The 17999-nt window shown below is 40.9% G+C and overlaps 1 protein-coding gene across 5 annotated transcripts in view; it reads right to left on the reverse strand.

The window, feature by feature from the left end:
* The window catches only part of CHL1 (cell adhesion molecule L1 like), a 286834-nt gene that overhangs the window by 128745 nt on the left and 140090 nt on the right, over nucleotides 1-17999 (reverse strand). The gene's annotated exons all lie outside the window — the stretch shown is intronic.

Raw genomic sequence — 17999 nt, forward strand, 5'->3', positions numbered from 1 at the left:
TTGTAGTATTATGAGAGAGGAGGGGAAGCCTGTCCATCCCCACCCACCCACCACCCACATACACACACCATCTTGAATATGACAAGGAGCATTTTGGGATGGGGGGGATCACAAATTCCCAAGCTTGCAATCCTATTAAAAAAAACCACTTATTTTGAAAAATGTGCATGTTAAAATGCATATTAAAAACAATACACATTTTCATGCTTTATTCAATGGGGGAGCAGTGTGCTCTTTTGAAAATGCACACTGTCCCCATTCTAATAATAATAATAATAATAATAATAATAATAATAATAATAATAATAGGTCTCACAGAAGAAACGGAGTGAGAAGAACCAAACTACAAAGGAGTTGGGGGAACCTTGGTGAATTTGGTCTCCCCTGGTCCTCCCATCCCTCACATTTAAGCTTTCTGTCCCATTCATGGAGAAAAAATGTGAATTTTGGTAAGTTCCTATCTAAAAGTCAGAAGACCTAAAAACGGTTGTGCACACACTGGTAACCTCAAGGCTTGACTTCTGCAATGCGCTGTACATAGGGCTACCATTGTACCTAGTTTGGAAACTTCAGCTAGTTCAAAATATGGCAGCCAGGTTGGTCACCGGTACATCTAGGGGTGAGCATATTACCCCAACATTAAAATCACTCCACTGGCTGCTGATTAGTTTCTGGGCAAAGTACAAAGTGTTGGTCATTACCTTTAAAGCCCTAAATGGTTTGGGTCCAGGTTACCTGCGGGATCGCCTTCTCCCATACAGTCCGCCCCGCACACTCAGGACCTCTGGGGAAAACTTACTTCAGTCAGCCAAGACTAGGCTGACATCAGTTTCCCAGAGGACCTTTTCTTCTGTCGCCTCTAGATTATGGAACGGCCTGCCAGAGGAGATTCGTAATATTAACTCCCTCTGTGATTTTAAGGCAACTTTGAAGACTACTAATGTTGTTCCCCGCCTCGATCCAAAGGGAGAGGCGGGTAAGAAATATTATTATTATTATTATTATTATTATTATTATTATTATTATTAAAAGCAAACCAAACAAATTTCTCATCCATCCCTAACACAATGTAATGTATAGTTGATTTCACTGACATTTAGTTTTGAATACTGTGCATAAGATCAGAGCGTAGATCTGTATGAATAGGATTAACCTAGTGCAATTAGCTTGTGAACTGCAGTCTTCAAACTACCAATCTCTTTTCCCAGAGAAGCACTGGAGTAATTCAATGAGTGGACATTTTGGAGATTACTCCTTAGAACTCTTTTTTTTAAAAGAACAGTTTTAAAGCTTTGAAACAGAAAAGATAAACAAGCAGGAAATGCACACAAAGCAAGAACATATGATCGATACTATGATACTGAATCATTTTCGTGAGAATGCTTTGATTTCATGATGTGGGTATACAAAAGCTACAATGGCTGAACTTTTCAGCTGAGATCTAAGTGGAGTGGAGTGTATATAATCTTAATAGAAGATGCTGACACGTTCGATTAAGTAGCATAATATTATAATTTATCGGGTCATCATCTTGTTTCAATAGTTCCTCCTAATGGTAATGTTTTGTATTGAGGCTTTCAGGGGAATTGAATCCTTAATAAGATGAAAATTAGTTCTGAACATGAGTAATAGTAACTTATGGTTCAATCTTATAAACCAATGTATCAGCAAATATATGCTCTGAATGGATAACAGTAACATAAAAGTATTATCTTTCTATTAAAACTATATTCACATAAGACAAAAAGAATATTGAGTCTTTTTAAAATAAAGGTCCCTGTTTGCTATTACGTCCTTTTCCAGTATGACCCCCACCACTTCCTATCATTATGTTATTTTCCTACAGTGCTTAAAGGAAGAGCCAGCATAAAATTACTAAAGACAGCAACTCAAAGTCCCAGTCCAGACTGCTAAAGTACCCATTCCTATGGCATTTTCAAGGCTGAAACTTCCACAGCAGGTTCCTATAAGATGCATCAGCACAGCAAGGAAGTTGCCTGCAAAGAGGCCATGCTAATAGGGCAGGGATGGGTAGGAAAGCTGCCAATATTTGATTTGATACTCTTGTATTTTATATGATGTTGTTACCTGCTTTGCCCTTCCTTTTGGAGGGAGAAGTGGGAAATAAACAGACGATGATGATGATGATCGAACCATCTTGACAGCCACATCAGTGAGACACCTGCCAATCAGAACCCAATTACTTTGTTCACACACAACAACTACCCCTGTGTTGTTTAAATGTGGGGGTTGTTGTAAAGAGGAAGTAATGAGGGACAAAAGTGGGGGCAGAGAAGCGACAGCAAAGAAAAGTGATTCCCCCCATGTGAAGACACACTAAGACTCTTCAATACTGTACTGTGGTGCTACTATTTAGTTGGAGCACATACAGAAATTATCCCCAAAATCAGAAATAAACTATGCTTGATTAAAAGTTACTTCCCTTCCATGTAATGTGAATACTATCAGTCAACAAGATGGACCAGTGAGATGATCTTTAACTTTCCATTCTATAGAAACTGGAGTTACCAGAAATCAATAAAGACCAAGCATTTACCTGTAAAGGTATCCCAGCTGTTCATGCTTGTTCCTGCACTTGTCCTTTATTCTCCTTTCCTGGCTAGCATAGCAAGAGGACTAAATGTATGTGGGACTGCAGGCAGAGGAGCAGGCTGGCCAAAACAACTGATAGAAAGAACAAGCAAAAAGCACAAAACTACCAGGCACAAAAAGGTAACGATTCTCCAGATTGTAGCAGTGCAGAACTGTATTGGGGACTTTTCAGTCCTCCCCAACATGGTGCAATCTTGATGCTTGGGACTACAACTCCCAATCTCCCTGACCATTGGCTGTTTTGGCTGGTATTGATGGAAGTTGAAGTCCAAAACATCTAGGGAAAGCTGATAAACCTTGTAGAAGTGTGCTAAAGACAACAGAACTTTCTAATATTCTTTGGGCACTTTTCGTTTCCCCAAGCTTTATCCCCAGAAATGTTCCTTTTCTAAATAGAATCAGGCATCATTTTGTTTTTCAGATTTAAAAAACAAGGCCATCTAATATGGAGCAGCCTGAACTTTAAGGCTTTTATGTAGGGGAGAGTGCTCTGAGTTTTGCAATTACACCGCCTGGCCTTTGAGCTCCTTCATATGGTCTCCTTTTATCAGCTGATGTCGTATACCTTATTTAAAGACCAGATCTCTGTTTAAGCAGCTGCTACCACAATTGTCAGTCCAAGCAGTTCTTTTAATTAAATATTTGCCGCTGTGCCTTTTCTCCCCTGAACATCTTTGTGGACAGCATTTATTCTTGTGAACATAACAGGTCTGTTAAGAACCTTCTGTCTTTGCCTTAAGGGCCCCTCACATTGCAGGCTGGCAATGTCTCCATTAGGGTTGATGTCATTATGTAAAGTGCAGAAGTTGCTAGCACTCCCCATTTTTGCGTAGTAGAAGAAATCTTTAATGATCACAAAAGGCTTATACAATCTGATATGCTAATTAATTATTATTTCTATTCCCAAAATGTTCTGTATTTGCATGTCTTTTCACCGAGAAAGCTGGCTCCCTTCTATGGTTACCATCTTTCCCAGAAGGGGACAAACCCCAACACAGGGTCTTTTCAATACAAGCAAATTTAAATATAAATGCATTATTTGCTGTGGAGGAACCTATACCTATCAGCCCCTTAAATCTAGTCAATTTGTTACTCCCATGATTCCTAATATAATAAAATATAATTCTTCCTAGTATTACTTATATCATTTGTATCACCCAGAACCCCACCCCCACTTCAAGAAATATATCATTGTTCTGAGGGAGCAATCCGGAGAAAAAATGGCAGCTGTGAGGGGAAACTGCCCAGAGAGCTTGTGAACTGCCCAGAGAGCTTCGGCTATTGAGCGGTATAAAAATGTAATAAATAAACAAATAACCCATCATTTCCCCCAGAATCCTTCATGGAACTGCATTATCTCAGGACACAGTGTCATTTGTCAACATTAGTACCTTTTACAGCTGCCCCCACCCCCTACTCACCCTGCACCTACAAAAGATTGCTCAAAATGTCCCTTTCCACTTTCATGATACACAAATATGGCTTCAAAGTAGTGAGGGCATTTTTGGTAGAAAAGACAATCTCAAATTATCCCCAAAGTAAAAACTAACTCTTTCACAACAAACCCTGTTTTCCATCCTTCCTGTTTTCCCATTTCCTTCCACTTCTTTCACACCTTCTTAACCTCCTGTAAGCAGGTCTAGAAATTTACTAAATCCCTCCTTTCCTTCTCAACCTGATACATAAGATTCCCATTTTCTATTGCATCACAGGAAAGTGAGAGATACTCAGAATACCTCCCCTTATCTTTCTTCACTATGTGACTCAAATTTACCAAAACCCCTCCTTTCAAGCCTAACCACTCCCTCTCATCTTCCTCAATTTTCTACAGTTTACACATGGTAAGGAAGCATCTCTTTGTTGTACCCTGAGGATGTTATGTCTCGGGTTATAACAGGAAGATGAAATGCATATCTATCCCTCTGATAAATTATGATTAGATTAACTATGATTAGATGACAGGTATGTGTGTGTGTTTTATCCTTCATGCTCCTTTTCAATGAAGTCACTAAGGAAAATTTAACATGGGAGGTTTTCTTTGCAATATTGAACCTCATCTGCCATTCTGTTGCAGAGGCACCCAGTTTGAAGAAATCCTTTGTAGTTCTTCACAGTCTGATTAGGATTTTATCATCCTGAATACTTTGGTGTTATCTGCAAACCTGGCTATTTCACTATTAACCCTATAGAGTCGGTGAAAGGAGTTTCACAGGATGGATAGAACCACTCTGGGTTCAATACAAGTACAGAGGAGGAGGAGGAGGAGGATATCAAAGGACACATTCCCTCAGGGGTAATCACTTGGGGTTGCAAATCAGCACTGGGTGTGTTCACAGCCAGAAATGGACCAATCAGAGCTAAAAGTAGGTGGGGCTATTCCATTCTCTCTCTCTCTCCCTCTCTCTCTCCATCTTCTGTCACCCCATTTCCTCTCTTTTTCTGATACTTCCTTCTCTGTGGTGAAGGTTTAGACCACAGAAATAAACTGTGCTTCAGTGTCCTCCTGAAAAAATAAAAAAAATCAGAGTTCTTCCTTAGAGTTCTCTTGAGGACCTGGCAATGAAACTCTGACAACATCACACAGTTATAGCATGGGATGAAGCAGCTATCTGAGCATCCATCTGAGTTTTCCAGTTAATATTTTAGCAATCCGACACCACAAAAAGCCTTATAGCACATGTCATCAAGCCTTATTTCCACCAGCAGTTCGAAAGGCTGTTGTTAACACATTTCATACACTGAGTGCACAAGTTGTAACACTGCCAAACTTTGTAGAAGAAGATAAATTACCGGTGTTAGAAGACTAAGAGTCGGTAGCACATAAGACAATTGTTTGGCTTCCCTATTTCTGAACTATAGAAGCTGTTGAGGACAATTTCAATGAAATGTAGTTGTGATGGTTCATCCTCATAGAATTTATAATATAGACTTTATATTCTTATTCAGCAACCTTTAATTGTAGAGTTGAGAGCAATACGAAGGGCTTCAACTTCAGCCTTCAGAACTCGGAACAGCCCTAAAAGAGCAGCCTTTAGAGGAAATCCATTCCCACATAGGTTATAATATGCCACAAGGCTTGGCACTTTTCCTTCACATCCACTCAACCATTACTTTATTTTATGGGGCACAAATATGCAAGCAGTCACATTCTGATTATGTGATGAAGTCATGAAAAAGAAAGTTTAGTAGTAATTATATGCCCAGAAGATTTCACAATATTCTATAATTAGTGGTTAACTCAGTAAATTATACTTCATTTAATTTGCAATTGTTCCATCTCATGGAAACAATTCCGTTTAAATCACAGCTATAATCATATAATATGTCACTGTACAATAGCAAACCTGTAAAACAATTATTCTGCATCAAAGGCACAGCTTGTTACGAAGTCATTTCCCCACCCCTCTTCCTTTTAAATGAATGAATGGAGGCTTGCTAAAGATTTTGGGAAATGGCAAGGTTTTAATAAGTCTACCAGAATCAACTCATTTATGATGGAAAACGGTTAGATTTTAAGAAAATGAGAATTTACTCATGGCATGCGCTATGAAAGCACTCCCAGACTTTTTTTTCTTTATTAAAGAACCAGCATTTTAAGACTGATCTCCTTAGTTAAAGGTTGAAACGTCTATATTATGCTGTCTGGTTTGAAACATGTAAAGGTTAAATGTATAAGCTAAGTAAAGGAATGCAGATTTACTGCTTAGAAGTAATATGTGGCCAGACAGCAAAAGTAGGATGCTTTCTACAAGCATATGTTACTAAAGCTATTGGTCTAGCACAAAGCTCATTAAGCTCCTTGACAATGAGGCAAAGCATAAGCCCTGGGCTAAGGCTTGTTCTTCATCTGTTGTCAAAGATATAAGAACATAAAGTGTGCTTAGATGTTGCAAAACGCTCTAAACAAAGTTTCTTAAAAACTAGAACACATCTAAAGCATACTGTGGCTTTGGCTTTAGTAGAAGGATAGACTACTATTACTTCTGCTTCTACCATCATCAATTTACTCTATACTGCTCACAATCGCTGAAGTCAATGCAATAGTTGAATTTTCACTGCAGAGATTGTCAATACAAGCATGATAAAAGGCCTGATTCAGTTAAAAAAAAAGGGTAGAGTCAGAATCTAAGGCCCAAACTAGACACAACACCAATCACATAATTAACAACTGTAGGAATCAATTAACTTTTTATAAGTAAACAGTGGTTTTAAAGTAATTGTGGCTTAAAGTAAATTCCAGATCAGAACCCAACTGGGATAAGGTGGATCTTTTAACCCTTCCCTGTTCTTCTGATCCCAAACCTGCCTGCTGTTTTCTTTTTTAAAATGTTCACATAATTGCTGAGTAAATAGTGGTATCACAACCCACATGAAAACCAGGCAAAGAATGAGAAGCAGGAGTTTAGTAACCTCTTTGTACCTAAGCAGCATACATGAGCAACACAGAGAATGTGAGGTTCTCCCCTACGGCCAGCCATGCACTAGAACCCCCTTGAATTTCCCCTTCCTGCTGCTGCCACTGGAGCACTCACCTTCTATAATGCAATAGTTTGAGGACCTAACAACACTTTTAATATTTGAACAGGTGGCATACAGAAGACATCTTCAAATGGATATTTATTTCAATATTTGGTCCACTTTTGTTAGAGCCTATGTACAATTGCTAGAAAGTTGCATGCATTTAATATGTATTGCATGCTATTTATATATACAAATCCATGTACTTATATTAAACACACACACACACATGTCAGAGTTCCTTCTATGACCTGGACCCCTGAGCAACTCCTCTAAGGATTTTCTGCCTCGTTAAGAGTCCCACCTTCCTTCCTTTACCTTCCCCTTCCTAATAATGTGGGGTTTAGGTGTAGACATGGGGTGAATGACACTTTAGGTTTAACACAACAGTTATAAGAAGTCCAGATGATGTTGTCTTCATTTGTAACCCTCCTTTGTTTTTCCAACACTTCTTCTAACTTCTCTCTCTTCAGAAAACAAATCCATTAAGAAGGAAAATATGGAATAGATGCAGAGTCTATTTTCATTGGTAGTGCTAGAAGCCCTCTATCAGGAAGAACCACTGCACTCTTGAATGAAGCCAGCGTCTAAAAACTTGTAAATACTTACAATATCATATCCTCTACTTTAAAGATCTTGATGAAAGAAAGAGATATGTTAACACTGTGAGTGGGAAAAGGGAAATATATGTTTTCTTAAGTGGATTATGATTTTATCTATTTATGCCCAGGAGAGCTTTGCCTGAATAAGAACTCTAGTAATAAGCTCTTAAAAAGTGGGTTAAATATTCCTAAAGCTGTTGTGCATCATTCATGCATATATCGCCCAGAGAATTTGCATGATTTATCAGTGAAGATTTTGTAAGCTAAAGAAAGTCTGTGCATTATGAAGCTAGGAACCATGCAATCCTAAATAGAGCTTGTAGAAATAGATTTCTGTTTCCCATAGAGAATATTCAATAACTATGTACTGGGGAAACAGCAAGCTGGAGAGTATGAATGCAATGATACATGTTTCTAAAATGAATTTAGAGTGCATCACTTTGTTCAGCTGCGTCCCAACAAATTGTTGATTTCAGTGCACTTTACACATGTAATTTAGTCCCGTGTAAGTACAGGTTTCATTCTCCCTCCATGTCTGCAGGTAAGAAAAGGGAGGCTCTGATTTTATAGATCTACTATAGATTACGAGTAAAGTGTGCAGAGTGGCTTAACATCCTCCTGATATTTGGCAACACACTTTTGTTCCACCTCTTCTCATTCCTCTTCATCCCTAGTGCCAACTTGCCTTTCCCAAAATTAAGTGGATGTAGCAGCTATAGGGGGAAAATGTTCATGACAGCTGACACGATAAGGCATTCTTTAGGCCCTGGTTGCTGCTGTGAGCATAGATGCCAAAGTCCATAGCCACCACAAACAATGGCAAATGAAATTCCCTGAATGCTGCTGTTGACCAGAAAATGTTTGCTATTGGGTAGATTAAAAATATAATAAGGGAATAAATGAGAGCACCAATGACCAAGAACTCTAGGAATCATGGGGCCTACATTTGCCATTGTTCAGAAGCATCTAGGGCCTAATTATGAGGCCTCATTTGGCATGCATTATGAGCCTTCCTTTCCATGGCCAGGTTGAGTTAAATTTGGGAAAGGAAAAGAATGAAGGCAGGATAGCGGTGGGGCTAAAAACAGATTAATTATGGACAAGGCTGAAATACCATGGAGACTACGTAGACCAGGGTTGGGAGGTCCGGCCCATGACATAGTGGGCTCATCTACACCTAATGGTGTAGTGGGAGGGAGGGGAGGATCGTGGACTTACCTGCTTCCACATTCCTCCCCCAGCATCTATACGGCTACATGACATCCCAGAAGGGAAGAGGGACATCACAGGCGCCATTGTTTCCCCCAGAAGAGGAGCCCAGTCACACAGCCCTGATCCACTGGAAAAGCTAAGTAAAAAAACCATCCCCGCCAAACTCTGCACCCAACCCCCCTCTGCTATCCCAGGGATGGTGAAATTGCTGCACCACCCACAGGGCACAGAGCCACCCCATGCTGCTCCGTGCCCATTTGAGGACCTGGGAGCCCATGCAACACGAGCTGTGGTTCTTGGGATTGTCCTGAGACTGGGACATCCCCATTGCAGTTATCCCAGGGAAAGTCCCTGTCATGTTCATGCCTTCTGGCATTCACACGTGCTAGCATGCTGACATGAGACACTCATATCAGTGAGACTTCTTTTATTGAGGAAATCACACGGTAGACAAGCTTAATGGTTACAGAGTCTCCAAAACACACTTAAAGCTGAATGATGGTTAGGAAGCTTTAGGCTCTTTTTTCTGAAACGATCCTTAAGGCAAACACTTGAGGAGGTGTGTGTGAATAGGGTACGCCAATAACAGCTTTGAGCTTCTCCAGACGCTGCATACAGTGGCTCCTCAAAGGGACATGGCCAAGCTCCTACAACAAAGTCCCAGGAAAGGTTGCTCTGATCCACCAGAGCCGGACAGAGAGATCTGTCATGCACTTGTCAGTCTCAGCCTACCACTACTGAGCTGACCCTGTTACCATGACTTCAGGAAAGGTTAAGCCTCAGGCCCAGGAGTCCCATCCTTCTGCTAAGGACAGGGAACTCCTTGCCAGCTGAGTCTGGGCATGAACACAGAATCCACAGCATATGCAAGTCCAAGTCTATGAAAAGCCTCACTACTTTTCATGGCACAGTTCTTAGATATCCAAAGTCCAAATAGCAAAGCGTCCATGTGCAGAGTGCTTTCAAAGTCCCAAGCGGAGATGGAATCCAAAGCAGGAGGGAGGTCAGGCATTACATCAAGAGATGAAACCTAGCAAAGCCTGTTCAGCTTTGCACCAGCCTTTAAGGCCTATTCCAAGTCACTTAACAGACAGGTCCTCTGACCTGTAAACCACGTGCCAAGAGGGCAGGATGTTACAACCCACTTCGAAGAGTGGATCCCACCTTTTCCAAAACACTCTGAAGTTCCCAGAGAACCAGCTACTTCAAGGCCAAAGCAAAGGAGTGAACCAGCTACTCCCGTGGGAACTGCTTACAGAGATAAGCTTGCATGGAACATCTGACATTCTCAAAGCATTTCCTAATAAATCTAACCACTAGGTACAAGGCCTATACCTGACAGTCTCTGGTCATTCCCAGTTGACCCCATGATCCCCTCGATGTACAAGGGCAACCTAGAGATGAGCCCAGGATATATGCATGGTAGAGACATACCCAATGCATCCTTATTTTAGGAACCTGCCAAATCAAGAGTAATAAAATTCATGCAGGTGAAAATTCATACAGGTTCTGCTAGAAGGTACTTATGCACTTAGTTTTTAAGCTCTTGTAAATAATATCCTGCTGTCATGAAACTAGATCTGACAAGTTTCTGTCACTGAATGGAAGATCAAAGAAACTGAATTATTCTCTACTAAGTAGTACACTTTTAGGAGTTCATGTCCTGTTCACAGACAGTAACCCCCCCAAAAAAAAAGGCTAATCACAAAAGCGGGATAACCTTTCCTTGCTCCCAGAGCACACTGATTATTTTAAGCCATAATACAAAATAAAGAGCTTTCTATCTTCTCTAGTTTGCCACTCAACAGCTTACTGTTCTTTATCTGATTAACAGCTCACACTGCACCACAATCCCAGCACTGAATATTTTAAAGGTTCCAGTCTGACGAAATACTATTTCGTTGATTTTGTTTTTAAATAAAAATTATAGTGGGGGAGGAAATTTGGCTGATTCAAATACATGGTTCTGTAACTATTCCAACGGATGTGGCATATTGAGGAAATGCACACTCATTAGCTATTAAAAAATGGAGTGGGGAGCTCTGGAATTATTCTCATGAAAACATAGACCTGATGGCCAGGTCTACATTTATCATGTGATAACTTCAACTATGTATGAAATGTTAATCAAAGGCCAGCTATCACAGACAGAACTTTTCTATGACAGGGATGGAAAACCACCTTCATGGCTCTCCACCAATGCCTTTTCTGCTTCTTGGTCCCGCCCAACCTTTTCCTGCTGTGCCCCACTGCATCTCTGTGTGTATGGGGGAGCATTCCCATTGGAATTACAGTTTACAGGGAAGTGTTAACCTACTCTTCCCCATGTGCTGCAATCCCAGACGGAACCACACCCTCACACAGCAACTATGCTTAAGAAAATACCAATACCCATTCATACCAATGGGTGCTGTATTTCTTAGCTTAATTGCTGCAGTGTGGGCAGAAATGACCTACTGAAATGGCAGGTCGGGATAGCTCAGCATGATAAAAGGTCCCACGTTCGACTCCCAGCTTCTCCAGGTAGGACAAGGAAAGGAATCCCGCCTGAAACCCTGGAGAGCCGCTGCTGCCAGCCAATGTCAACAATACCGAGCTAGATGGACCAATGGTCTAACTCAGTATAAGGCTTCCAATGTTTGTATGTATTAATGTTGTCCTTCACAGCTGCCATCCCAGTGAGAATTCACCGCCGCCACCACCATGGTCGAGATTTACATTGGGGAAATGAGAAAAATGTGCAAATAGGTTTGCGTATGTCTCTGTGTGGTGAATAGATGTGTACGCATGGCTGGATGTGTGTTAGTGGGGTGCATGTGGCTGGATGTGTGCGTATGAACGAGGTGTGTGTGAAGGGGTATGTGAAAAAGAGAGGAAGAGAATCAGTGGTTAAGGTAAGATCATCACCTCCCAATTTTTTCTTTCTCGCTCTCTTAAGATCATCTTCATCCCTCCATCTTTCTCTCTCTTAAGAATCTTGAGAGGGTGGGGGCTCTGTTCCAACTCAGTAAGAAAGAAGGCTCTGCTAGCATGTGGCCTCTGAAACATTACTCCTGAGGGAATTCAATCCTCAGTGGAGGAAAAAAATGTTTCTACCCATGCTCTATGATAAAAAATGCCTTCCCTCACCTTCAGGCTTTCCCTGATTGCATGATGCCTAATGCTGTCACAAACACCACCACAGAACCACTCTGTGTTCCAGAAAAGCATTAGAAATAATGCATAAGTGGCTTACATTGTTCGGATCGTCATAAACGGAAGACACACATCCAAAAAGTGTGGGAAGCAAAAGTGCAACTCATTCCTCTTTTGCTACTTCTCTGGAACTCAGTGGTTCTGAGATGCAGGCTTTAAAACTGAATGCTGTTTGGCTGCATATACAAAAGTACTTCGGATAGAGTGGTAAGCGTCCAGTGCTAAACTGCCTGCTCCTTGGTTCCATATGAAGCTGCACATTTTGCATCAAGATAGATTTGGCCCTGGCTGAATTAACAGTGGATTAGATGAAGCAACTTACCCATCTTTTTCTCTGTATTGGTTTCATAAAGCCTTTGTGTAATTATGGTTCTTTATGCATTGTGTTGGGTATTGCATCTGATAGAATAAGAATTTTGAATTTTAGTAAGGTGGCTATACATACCCATACACACCCAGGCTTTGGGGGAACTGATGCTAGACTAGAGATTTTGTACAATCTATTCCATCTGCATTTCATGGATAGCCAGGTGCTTTTGTTCCAACATCCACTCAATGGCCCTGTTCAGATCACACCGTTAACCATGCTGGTTAAGGGTTTTTTGGTTAAGCAGCAGAGTTAACGGTGTCATCCGACATGCATTTTCCTTAACCAGGTGCCTCCGCAAACCACACTATGTCAGCATCACTACCCCTGTTCTGCAGCAGGGTTAGTGGCACTAACTTTGACTTGAGGTGTCGTCTGACATGCACCTGTGATTAAAGAGATGAAATCATAGAGCTAGAAGTATAGAGTGGTCTAAATAGCCTAAATAATAATAATAATTTATTTCTTACCAGCCTCTCCGATTGGATCGAGGCAGGAAACAATAACCATAAAATACATAAAATACTGATTAAAATCATGGTATACACTGTTTAAAAACATCCTAAAAGCATCCTAAAAACATACTAAAATATCCTAAAATTCTACTGGATAGGCCTGCCGGAAGAGATCAGTCTTGACAGCCATCTTGAATTCTAAAAGACTGTCAAGCTGACGAGTCTCCTCCAGCAGGCTATTCCACAGTCTGGGAGCAGCAGAAGAGAAGGTCCTCTGGGTTATGGTTGTCAGCCTAGTCTTTGCTGACTGAAGTAGATTCTTCCCAGAGGACATAAGTGTGTGGGGCGGATTGTACGGGAGAAGGCAATCCCGCAGGTAGCCTGGACCCAAACCATGTAGGGCTTTAAAGATGATAACCTATACTTCGCCCGGAAACTAGTTGGCAGCCAGTGAAGAGATTTTAGGACCGGTGTGATGTGGTCACCCCTACATGTTCCAGTGACCAACCTGTCTGCCATATTTTGAACTAGTTGAAGTTTCCGGACTAGGCACAAAGGCAGCCCTATATAGAACGCATTGCAGAAGTCAAGCCTCGAAGTTACCAGTGCGTGCACTAGCATCTTTAGGTCTTCTAACTCTAGGAAGGGGCGCAGCTTATCAGCTGAAGCTGATAGTAAGCACTCCTGGCCGTTGCATATATCTAGGCTCTCATTTGGAGCGACAACTGCCAACTGTCTTAGCACACGGGCTGATGGGTTATGCCACGGAGCATTCAGAGGACTCAGGTGTTCATCTAACTGCTTTGTGGTTAGCATGTGGTTAAAGAAATTGGGAACCGGACAGGTTAATGGTGTTGTGTGTGAGTGTACAGCTTATGGTTACTGCTTGCCACAGAGAAGCATGATTAAGCTAACCACAGAGCCCTCAGTCTTGTCTGAATGGGCCCATTGATGGAATTGGATTTCCCCCAAATTTTCCAAATTTACACAAATGTGCACTTGCAAACATGTGCAAACCCCCCCCCCCAATGCACAAATCCCTGAAAAATGCACATTTTCATGCTTTAGCCTATTGGGGAAATGTGCATTTTCAGCAAATATTCTTTTTATTTTACATATTTTTCTATAACCAAATTTGGATAAAGTTCCATAAAATTCTCAGCGTCATCTTTTTAAGAGAATAGCATGTTATTCCTAACATACTTTTAAAAAAATACAAGGAACTAAGCTTTTGTAAAGTTTGAAGGAATCAGAAGATTTCATTAATATAATTACCATTTAATACGAATTCTTTCTTAAAAAAAAAAAAAAAGAGACCTCATTCTTATCTTATTTCATACAATCCCACTAATGTTTCCAGCATGTAAACCCATTACAGTCAAAGATATGAGAAACTGCTTATCTTTGTCGCCTTATTTATATATGCACAGGCGTGTAATTCCAGAATACATTAACTTGGATGATAGCCATTTATGTTAATGCCTCATTGAATTACAGTACTCTTAATGTGCTTCATAATATTGCATGCCTCCAAGTTTTTAATTCTTCCATAGGAACTGTATTTTGAAACGAAATGCTATGGAAAACTCATCAAAAACTAAGAAAGAAAGAAAGAAAGAAAGAAAGAAAGAAAGAAAGAAAGGAAACCACTTCTGTTTTCTCATGAACAAATTGGCTAACAGCAAAACACAAACACTTAGACATAAACAACAAATCCCTATTCCATGCCCTCTCTATGGACTTGGCTGTTTTAAATTGTCTTTTTAATCAAGTTGACACAATCATTAAGTGCCCTGTCTCTATCATAAAGCATTTGAATGGTCTCACTTTTTTCTCTCTTTCATAGGCCCCTCCATCTCACACCAGCTGGAAAATTGGAGACTGATATACCTGTACATCTCAATTAGGACAAAGAATGTTTTTCCTATATTATTCCATGAACATTTTGGGGGTTTTCCAGCGTTTTCCCATTTATATTAATGTTGTATTAATTTCTGAAGTGCCATAAGCAAAAACCAATTCACACAACTACACTGGCATATTGAAAAGCTGCTCTGGGTGGAAATGAGGTGCTGCAACACAGCCCCCTTGACAGTGCACATGCAGCATTCATCACACCACAAATGAACCATTCATAGAATCATATTATAGTAGGGTTGGAAGAGACTTATATGGCCATCGAGTGCAACTCCCTGCTCAATACAGGAATCCACCTTAAAGCATAACTGACAGCTGTCCAGCTGCCTCTTGAATGCCTGGAGAGCTCACGAACTCCCTAGGTATTAGTTCCATTGCCGTACTTATCAATCTAGTCTTATCAATCTATTCTTTTGGATTGTGCCTTCATTTCTCCCCAATACACAGGGTCTACTCCAGTCCTGTGAGAAAGCCTGCTTTTTATATTTTGCATGGTGTTGAATCCGCAGCTTAGTGTTTAACCTAACAATAGATTTGCACCTTTAGAAATGCCTAGAGAATAGATTACAGCAGGCCTCAGAAGGCTCTACAGTGTCCTTTGGGCCAACATGCAATAGCCCCCAGACAACTCTGAAAAGCTCTGCTGGGTGGCAGATTGATGTTTCTATAGTGGCAGCAAAGTACTGGTTTTTTGCTGTCCTCACTGCTCCTGAATACCACTTACCATACTCACTTACCAGTATTTGAGTACATCTGCTAGGAGTTCATGTCCATATGCACTCAAGCCATCTCCTATTTTGTTTCATCACTCTCATATTTGGGGCATACCATGGAGCCGTACGAGCTCTACACAGGAAATGGTGCTCAGGAGCAATCGTGTCAACTGCCCGGATCATTTCTGCATTCCACATATCAATCAGGGATTCAATAGGAGAGTCATCCTTATCAGCCAGAAAACTCCCCCAAGCCCTCTGCAAACCATCCTGATCCATTAGCCTCTGGGAGCGGACCATCTTAATGGGTCCACCACCCTTGCAGAGGGAAGAAGCTGCTGTTAGTCTAAACCTCAGCAGGTGGTGATCTGACCATGATAAAGGGGTTGATGTAACCCCCCCCCCACTTTCAGATCACCATCTCCATGTCCAGTTGAAAAAACTAGGTCTAGAGTATGCCCCGCTATATGTGCTGGGCTGATGTTGGGACAGTCACAATGTTGGGACAGTCACATGGTTATCATGGAAACCATGAAATCCTGAGCTGCCCCAGATAAAGTGCTCTCAGCATGAATGTTGACATCCCCCAGAACCAAGAGCCTGGAGGATCTCAACAATACCCCCAAGACCACCTCTGTCAGCTCAGCTAGGGAGTCTGTTGAGCAACAGACTAAATGCAAAGTCTGCATGCAAGTTGATGCAGTAGGAAAGCCCACTATTTCATAGTGGTATCTGGGAAGTGGCATCTGCGGAAGCTATGCTAAGATGGCTGTCTGTGTCACATTAATTAGTCCTGTCTGTGCGTAGCTGAATATTATAACAAATGAAAACAGTTAACTGCTATGCATACCTGGTTGATGTCTTTCCCTGAAAAACGGTAGAATATTTATAGCTTTACAATAGCCTTCCAATGCATACACACATACAGTTTCCCTCCTGCTTGAGTACAGAAGTCCATTTTAAGTAATGTACTCAAATAAAGAATCATGTCTCTTGGAAGTGATGCACAATAGCACAAAGCCAAGCAAGGCTTAAAGGGCAACCTGCCAGCCTCCTATTTTCAAGAATAAATAACAGTACAGATCTCCTGTTTAGCAATAGCTGGATGTCAACAAGAATGCTACAAATTATTTGGGTAGTAACACAAGTCCAAATTTTCTTCCTGGCCTATTTTCAAAAATGTAAAGAGGAACTATTGGATAAAGGGCTTTGTGTTTACGGTCTGAAACATTGCAATTTCTCTCTCGAGAGGAAACAAGCTAGCATTTGGCTGCAAGATTTGACAATGAAAGAATGAAAGCTTTTCTGAAGTGCCAGGGAATGAACAAAAAGACCAACACACTGTCAAAGTGGAAATATCCTCGCTGTCTCAGAGACACATGTATAAGGAAATAGGTTTCTATGGCCATTAAATTGATGTATTGCCACACTATGGACAATAAAAAATGGATATTCCCTCTGCCAAAAGATTAATTAACTCTGCTGCCCAGCACAGGAGCTAATTTGGACAGCGTGAGAACCATTTATGATGATCTAACACTGGGAATGAACTCGTTACACAACAAAATGTATCCAACAACATAGATATTATTGTGGAATTCAGGATAACAAAGCTTTACTTTGGTGATATTCCCTATATAGAGAATTTTGGCTATTGGGCAGTATAGAAATTAAATTAAATTAATAAAGATTTCTGCATTTCTTTCAGCAAACAGTTGGCCAATTAGGCTCGTAACTAGACTCCCACCCCTCTCTGCCCCCTCCCCAGGAGAGACAGAATAATGGAGATAATTCTGCACTATTATCCTGAATGTGAATATGCTGCTGCAAATGCATTTTAAAGGTAAACAAAGAGTATTACACCCATCAGGAGCAGAGACGTGCAGAATATACCCCTTTATTTCCACAAAACGTCCTGCTTTTCTGTTCTATGGCCTCTGATGTTCATGGAAACTTCCTGGGTTGCCTTTAGGAGCGATGGGCATAAATCAGATGGGATAAATTGGATAAGTATTCAGATGCAGATCTGAGTATATATCCAAATGTGGATTCTATCCATCACTTTTAATGGGATTCACATTCAGACCTACATCTGAATGTAGAATCTGTTTTCCTACTCTATATTTTCCAATGGAATATGCTTTTGTATGCATTTCATAGTGACTTTTAATGGTGAGCAACTTCTTGCAGCTGTGAAAATCAGTGAAGCCACTCACCAAAATTGGAAATAGCTTGGTTTATTTTCTGAACCAATCTGACTTTGGAAATTGCCCGTTCACCACTCATCTCCTTGCACCCAAAATTACTTCCATCCACCCAGAAGGAGCCCTTGGGAAAACCGTATTTCGCAAGTCCCACCAGGACCTTCCTTCTTGAATGCTACCAGAACACTGGAAAGGGTAGAGAC

This window comes from Elgaria multicarinata, chromosome 3 (assembly GCF_023053635.1).
Source record: "Elgaria multicarinata webbii isolate HBS135686 ecotype San Diego chromosome 3, rElgMul1.1.pri, whole genome shotgun sequence".
Classification (NCBI taxonomy): domain Eukaryota; kingdom Metazoa; phylum Chordata; class Lepidosauria; order Squamata; family Anguidae; genus Elgaria; species Elgaria multicarinata.